Raw genomic sequence first — 8648 nt, forward strand, 5'->3', positions numbered from 1 at the left:
GGATTGTCATATACCAATGCAGTCAGTGAAGGTGTTGCTCGGGGGCAATAGTCGACTTATATACTAACACAATGAGTTCTTGTAAACAAAGAACTGGTTGCCGGTAAAATTGCATTCCATCTAAAAAAATGAGGAGATCAAATAACCACAACAGCTAGAGATGCACGACTTATTTTATGAATACCCAGGCACACACCTGCTGTGTGTGTGTGACGTGTGTGTGTGTGTGTGTGTGTGTGTGTGTGTGTGTGTGTGTGTGTGTGTGTGTGTGTGTGTGTGTGTGTGTGTGTGTGTGTGTGTGTGTGTGCGTGTGTGTGTGTGTGTGCGCACACTACACAGTACACACATGTATGTCTTTATCTGCCCGTGTATCTGTTTTCTTGGCTCAGACAGAGAGCACAAGATGACCTTTTTCCCTTCAATTCTGGGCGGGGATTTAACCCCTGTCGGTGTTTCAAGCATTACGTTACATACTTTAGCTATTGGAAAATAGCAGATCTACAAGCTCGTATAGGGCGCGCTATGAGCTTGTAGATCTGCTATTTTTCAATATAGCTAAAGCATGACATGGTTCAGCTCATTTTTGAAAAGTCGTGAAAATGTGTCACCATTGAATATATATTTCAGAGAGAACATTTCTAACTCAAATATTTGCTTCTGCATGGGGGGGGGGGGGGTCCCTGGAACTACATATTTTGAGATGGGGGGGTCCGGCGTGGCCCAATAGAGATGATTACGGGGGTCCTTGACATGAAAAAGGTCGAGCACCGCTTGACATATTAGAAACATGGGTTTTTCAGAAAAATGTTTTTAAATCGACCAAAATGTCCAAAAATGGGTTAATATGACCGTGGAAGCGAGTCAACACACCGTGTAATAATAATAATAATAACTTTATTGATATAGCACCTTTCCAAAAACAAGTTTACAAAAGTGCTTTACAGATAATAATAGCAGTAAAAAAAATACAATAAGAATAAAAAACAAAACAAACGCAGTTTAAAGGTGGTGAGTCAGCCAGGCGGAATGCAAAAGCAGCCTGCATGGGATAAGGTTCTCACAGAGGAGTGCCTGCGCGTTTGTATATGACCCCTAATGTCAGCGGCGCTGCATGCTAACCTTAGCCTTATAATAACCCATCCTCCTCTTCTGTTCTTAATCTTGGCAGACCATCATTATACACTCTCCAGACAGAGTCTCATAGGATTCTATACAGTCTGTGTAGTAGAACTTTACTTCACTCAGAGACGACAGGCTGGAACAGAGAGAGAGAGAGAGAGAGACTGAGGAGCATGTGGAGAGAGAAGGCTTTGACAGGATATGATGATGATGCTGCATGGGGGGTCATCAAGGATTTTATTATGAATGAATGAATGAATGAATTAATGAATGAATGAATGAATGAATGAATGAATGAATGAATGAATGAATAGTTTATTTCGATCTTTCAGAGGGGAGACATTACACAAAAACAGTTTACTTTTTCTTTTTAGGTGATGGAAAAGGCATAGGCAGAAGCTTAAAGCTTATTAGTGCCTATCCTTATCTCAATGTATTCCAAAATGTTATTGAATATATGCATCACAATCAACATATAAACAAAACAAACAAATGACATTTATAGAAGAAGAAAAGAAAATGAAACAAACAAAAAACAAAAACAGAAAACAGACAACGAGAAACCAGGAGGGAAAAAAAAGACAAAAACAGACAAAGCTACAATGTTATACCTTAGTCCAACACTACATAGCATAACATATAGCTCAGCTCCCCACTCATGTATGTTCCCTTTCCAGTAGGCATGTAACGAATATATACGATACGATACGATACGTATCACGATATGAGGTTCACGATACGACTTTTCACGATATTTTCAACGCAATTATTTTCCCAGACAAATGACAGAAAAATCTGTTTTGTTTTTAATGATTTATCTCCCCCCCCCCCCCCCACCAAGTTTTTTCCCCACTTTTTTTATTTAACTACATTGCAAAAGTACATAGCAATACTTTTCATGTAAAATTACTTACGGTATTTTCTGTAAACTGTAAACATGCTTTGGGATATGATATGATTATAATATGATTACAGCTCACATTTCATATATAACACACTATCCCCCCCCCCCCCCCCGCCTTATTTTTTATTTTTTTAATACATCGATACATATCGCCGGGATATAATATCGATATATATATATATCAATATACGATATATCGTTACATGCCTGTACTTTCCAGAGATGCTGGGGCTAAATCGGCTGCTCTTGTCTCTCTCATTCTCTTGTTTGATTCTTAACTCAACTATAGGGAAGCCGACCGTTTTGGAACGTGGTATATCTGCAGCAAAAGAAAGATTGGGAAAAGGGATGGTTACATACCTCAGTTACTGAGGTATGTAAGGTATTAGTGCACTGACACACCTATAGGACTGACTCACGGAGATGCTATACACAAGTTAGGTAATAAGACCTGGCACTTAAGACACGCAAAATACAGCCCAGTACGTGCACACACACATACACCAAAACACTGGACATCTCAAACATCATAGGTAAAAGCATAGTTGTTCATTTCCCCCGGCCCCAGATTTCCCACCCAGTCCAGGAGACTTGAATCCAATGACCTTCCTTGTCACAAAAAGTCACTTTTTAGCCAGCCTTCAGGCTGCTGATGCCTCCTAACCTCAACCCCTAACATTATTGGGGATTTTATTTGGAACCGAATACCAACCAAGGACAGCATAACCCTGTCAAGATGGATAACCCTGCTTTCGCCTTGAGGCTATAGCTTTCTGCTAGAGCTTTATGTCTACAGACTACAGACATATAGACCCAACACACATGAGTGACACCCTTATAGCTTGAATTCTTAAAGGGAGAGTTCAGATTGAAATACTTGCCATTAATATAGTGGTTGCAACTGTATTAGTTCTGGTCATTTTGTGGGGGGCACTGGGGGCCACGCAGTACAAGTAAATGAATCCACAAAACGAACGTCATTTGTATTGTTGACCTATTTCTAAAATATTAGCACGACTTTCGTTCAACTTTGACCCCTCTATCACATGGAACTATTTTTTGGGCGTAGTGATATGGACACAAAAAACATAGTTCTGTGTGATAGAGGGGTAAAAAAAGAACGTTAAGTTGCACTCGTATTTTAGAAATAGGTCAACAATACAAATTACGTTAGTTTTGTGGATTAATTTACTTGCACTGCGTGGCCCCCAGTGCCCCCCCCCCCCCCCCCCCACAAATTGACCGGAACTACTTAATATTGACCAAAACCAGAGCAGAACTCCCACCACGGGACTCGTGCAATCAATGAATACAGTTGCAACCACTATATTAATGGCAAGTATTTCATACAACTTAAGTTCAAAAAATCTGAACTATCCCTTTAAGAATAAATTCTTCCAGTTTTCCTCAACCTTCTCCTCCCATTATCCCCCTGAGACTCCATAGCTCATTGACCCCTCTCTCTCTCTCTCTCTCTCTCCTCCTTCTACAGAGTGTCTGCTTCTTGGGGAATTGGGGAAAAAGTCACCTCTGGCTCAGACATGTTGCTCCTTAATACCCTGGAAATCCAACTGGCTGCCATTTTGGAGGCAAAAAACAACAAACCACTGGGCCATGCCAGAGCGAGTTCATCAACTACCTCCACATTTCCGAGGAACTAATATGAAATGTGGGAACCCAGTGCATTTCAACATTGCAGGTGTTGTGAGAGTTCTTTAACCCATTTATAGGCCTGACGTTTCTGTATCGGTGGTGGCGATCAATATTTCACGTCAAGGACCCCAAAAACGATATGTAATATGCCTCCCCCCCCCCCCCCCCATCTGAAAATATGTTGTTCCAAGGACCTCCCCCAGAAGCAAAGATTCGAGTTTAAAATGTTCACTCTGTAATAATATATATTCAAAGATTTGAGGCGCATTTTCACGATTTTTCAAAAATAGCAGACCTACAAGCTCGTAGTGCGCCACTCGGTGGCACGCTATGAGCTTGTAGATCTTACATAATGCTTAGTTAAAACACCAAAAGGGGCTCCCGTCCAGAATGGGTCAAAAGCATTTTAAAAGGTCTCAGTGAAGAAACTATAACCTTTGACATGTTTATAGATCTATACATTACTGTATCTGAACATAATAATCAACTATTAGTATATTTGGTGTTATTGCATTCACCATAGATGTTGAGAATTCATACGTTTGTCTTCCATTTTCAGGTTCCACATTGGGGGACAATTTCTGTACAAAGAAATAACAATTGCAAAAGGATACATTGCAAAATGTATACTCAAATGTGCTCATATATACCTCCAGCCTATATAGACCTCCCCATCCCCTCCCTTGTCCCGGCTTGTCATGTGTTGTGTGGGATAGTAAATATTTGTTGAGAGAGTGCCGGGGTGGAGTGGATAGCTGTCCGCCTGCTTCCTTCGCCCCTCATTACTTCACTCTGAGTCATTCACAAAAAGCGTGAGAACAAAGTCGACTAGGAAACCACTTGACAAGTGACTACAAGTGGAGAAAGAATTGCCGTTTGCAGCTCACTCTCATGTTTACCAGAACACCAAGACTCACAATACTATACCAGACTGTAGGGAGAATGCTTTTGAGAGAATAAATAACGTTTTAGCATCATCAATATTTCAGTGTCCTCCTTCGATTTCACTTGTATAGCATCCATCCGCATATAGATTTCAATCAATCGATCTTTAATTCGTCACATCTCAGGTGATATGGGTGAGATTCTTGATTGTGCAGAGCCATCGTTTGCAGGGAAAAGATAGAGACTAAAGAAAGGGAAAGAGGAAGGGAGGGGGATTATCTGCGTGATACGTTGAGGATGTATCTAAAGTGCATATTAAAATATGCTGCACACAGCAGAGAGACCATTTAAAACTGCAGATCAATCAGGTCCGTGGAGTGCTTTTTCGCTGTGGGCTTTTCCTATATAATGTCCACAATCAGCTCTTTGGTTACACTGACGCTGAGAGTGAGATGTTTTCCTGACACCACTGTGTGTCTGACATTGTGCCAACTGTACTATACAATCTGTATAGGCCGTCTCGTCATTTTCGATAAGGCCCATCACTGTATCATCTGCATATTGTGCTAAAGATTTGCATTACACAATGCATTTTGATGCTTTCTGCAGTTGCCACTATATGCGTTCTGTTCCTCTCATGTACTTGCTTCATTAAATCTATATGAATCATATATAGATATAACTTTTACAGCTCTGACTGCTGCAAATGGAGACCTGGATCCGTGTGTCGGTGCATGTCTGTTTGACCTTGCATATACACTTTGCCAGAACATGTTGTGGTCTGTATATTAGACGTTGATTGGCACAACAATTAACTGGCGGCCGACGTGCACACAGATTAATTTGTTTTGAGGTTGCCAGGTTGGGCCCCAACCTCTTCTGTGAGGTCAGACCATGAACCAGTCCAGAAACCCTATATACATTATGGACTATAATGCTTGGAAAGAACCCCTGTATACCTTTCTTCTGACATGCATGTATTATAGGGTATTTTACACGTAATAACTTTTATACAGGTGTCCCTATTTTGGGGCATGTAATTATTTATAATCTTGCCTGATGTCGAAATAAAACAAGCGCTCTGAAAGAATATATATTCAAAGATTTGTGCCGCATTTTTACGATTTTTCAGAAATAGCAGATCTACAAGCTCATAGCGCGTCACTCGGTGGCGCCCTATGAGCTTGTAGATCTGCTATTTTTCAATAACCCAAAGTATAACATAATGCTTAGTTAAAAACACCAAAAGGGGTTCCCGCCCCAAAACGGGTTAAAAAAAAAAAAAAAAAAAATTAAACGAACAAAATATGTATATGCGATATACAAGCGCAAGAAGCTCATAGCCGATCTACAAGCTCCATACAAACTACACCTTTCTGGTTCGACATGTACGTGTCGTGTCTTTTCTCAGTGGAGGTATAGTTCACTCTGACCTTTCCTAGAGCATTGCACCCTGGAACAAGTGAGCCACGCTGGCTGGCTGGCTGGCTGGCTAGCATCCATTACTCACGATAGTGTGAGTAGCGTTTTATTGCTTTTAGTAACTTGCGCTGCGGAGCATGTTTTAATCACGGCTGAAGATTCAAAAACATTCTTTTTGGGAAACATCGCCATAATGTGTTCACCGTTGTGGGGACATACAAGTATACGTGATTAATAATGAAAGATGCTATATATAGTGCAGAGAAGTGCCACATAAGCAGTGAGGAAGAGAAGTGCTCCGAGTCAAACTGTTTGTGACATCTGGAACATTCTAGTGGAAGTACTGACTGTATAGTTCACCGTGACCTTTCCTAGAGCATTGTACCCTGGAGCGAGTGAGCCTGGCCGTGTGCGTGTGTGTGTGTGTGTGTGTGTGTGTGTGTGAGTGTGTGTGTGTGTGTGCGTGCGCGCGTGCGTGCGTGCACGTTTTTATTAGTTCTTATTCCTTGCATCACTTGAAAGTGTTATTTTCTAATAGCAACAGAGTGGAAGACTACATTGGCTTAACTATTGTTCCTTGTGGACACAGCGTTGCGTTCCGCGCATTCAGCCCTATAGCTTGCAAAGCTGTCGTGTTGGTTGTGAGTCATGCATTCGCATACAGTATATACTGTATGTCACAACCAAGAGTGCGTGGTGTATACTGTAATGTTTGTGAATAGCAAATTGACACAACTTGGTATAATTATCAGTCTGAGCCAGTGAATACCTTGTGTAATTATTACACACACGCGCACACACACACACACACACACACACACACACACACACACACACACACACACGCACGCACACGCCTTGTTCCAGCTCACGTTTACACTACAGTGTTCATTTCACTCTAAAGTGTGTGTTTTTTTGTTTTTTTTTACTTCATGCTGGCCAGCTCTCACGCCCGTTTTCAGCCCTAGTAAGCCTTGAGTTCAGACCGCAGACGTCCCTACACCTCTTTCACTCTAAGAGTGTACAAAATGGAACCAAGTTGAGCCGTAAAGGTGTGTGTGTGTACCAATCATTCTGTCACATTCATCTATTGCAGAACGAAAGCATTTTGCACATGTACAAAAACAACAGGTGCGTATAGGAGAAGACCAAACTGGGCCCCCCCCCCCCCCCCTGTTACATCTGTTTACAACTCAGCGTGTGTTTGTCTGTGTGTGCGAGTATACCCGCTTGTAAGTAAATAAAAGCAGATAAGACCTGGGAGGAAGAGACCCTCAAGGAGGTTCCTCGGAATATTGCCCAACAAGCTTTATAGGTTCTTTGTAAGCGGTCGGATTCTGCGACAGCTGGCCATTTTCTTTCTGTTCCCCCGTGGTGCGGGAAGGTAAGATTGGAACGAGAGAGGACGTGAGCCAATCGACTCTGGCGAGAAGCGCACGCGTCAAGCTGAGCCACATGGCCCACATCTGTGACAGGGGAATATATATAGCGTTGCCGCATTTGAACATTAAATCCTGATTGTCATTTTTAACCCAGAATGTAAAGATTGCCACTGGGGGACGATTGTCTATTGAGACATTTGGAGCACGTCAGATCAAGTTAATTGCATCTGTATTCATTTAGTTATAGGAGCTGAGATGTGAACCGTGTGAACCTTATAATGGCACAAAGGTGTATTCCTTTCACCTTTTGTTTAGCTTTTCCTCACTGAGAGAGAGCTAAACGTGGAACATATATTCCACCCAAACATCATGTTACTCTGTGCTCTCTTTTTTTTTGGGGGGGGGATGCATGCTTTAGTTCCAACATACCATTGGTCCGAACGACAACCTAACCTAAACCATAACCTCCCACTGAAGCAGCACATCCCTCACCAACCTTAACGCATCCCTCACCAACCTTAACGCATCCCTCACCAACCTTAACACATCCCTCACCAACCTTAACGCATCCCTCACCAACCTTAACGCATCCCTCACCAACCTTAACGCATCCCTCACCAACCTTAACGCATCCCTCACCAACCTTAACGCATCCCTCACCAACCTTAACGCATCCCTCACCAACCTTAACGCATCCCTCACCAACCTTAACGCATCCCTCACCAACCTTAATCTAGTCACCAACCTTAACGCATCCCTCACCAACCTTAACGCATCCCTCACCAACCTTAACGCATCCCTCACCAACCTTAACGCATCCCTCACCAACCTTAACGCATCCCTCACCAACCTTAACGCATCCCTCACCAACCTTAACGCATCCCTCACCAACCTTAACGCATCCCTCACCAACCTTAACGCATCCCTCACCAACCTTAACGCATCGATCCTCACCAACCTTAACGCATCCCTCACCAACCTTAACGCATCGATCCTCACCAACCTTAACGCATCCCTCACCAACCTTAACGCATCGATCCTCACCAACCTTAACGCATCCCTCACCAACCTTAACGCATCCCTCACCAACCTTAACGCATCCCTCACCAACCTAGACGCATCCCTCACCAACCTTAACGCATCCCTCACCAACCTTAACGCATCCCTCACCAACCTTAACGCATCCCTCACCAACCTTAATCCAGTTGTTTTAACACATCCCTCACCAACCTTAATCCGGTCGTTTTAACGCATCCCTCACCAACCTTAATCCGGTCGTTTTA

Source organism: Protomyctophum parallelum, assembly GCF_964188405.1.
Source record: "Protomyctophum parallelum genome assembly, chromosome: 7".
Classification (NCBI taxonomy): Eukaryota; Metazoa; Chordata; class Actinopteri; order Myctophiformes; family Myctophidae; genus Protomyctophum; species Protomyctophum parallelum.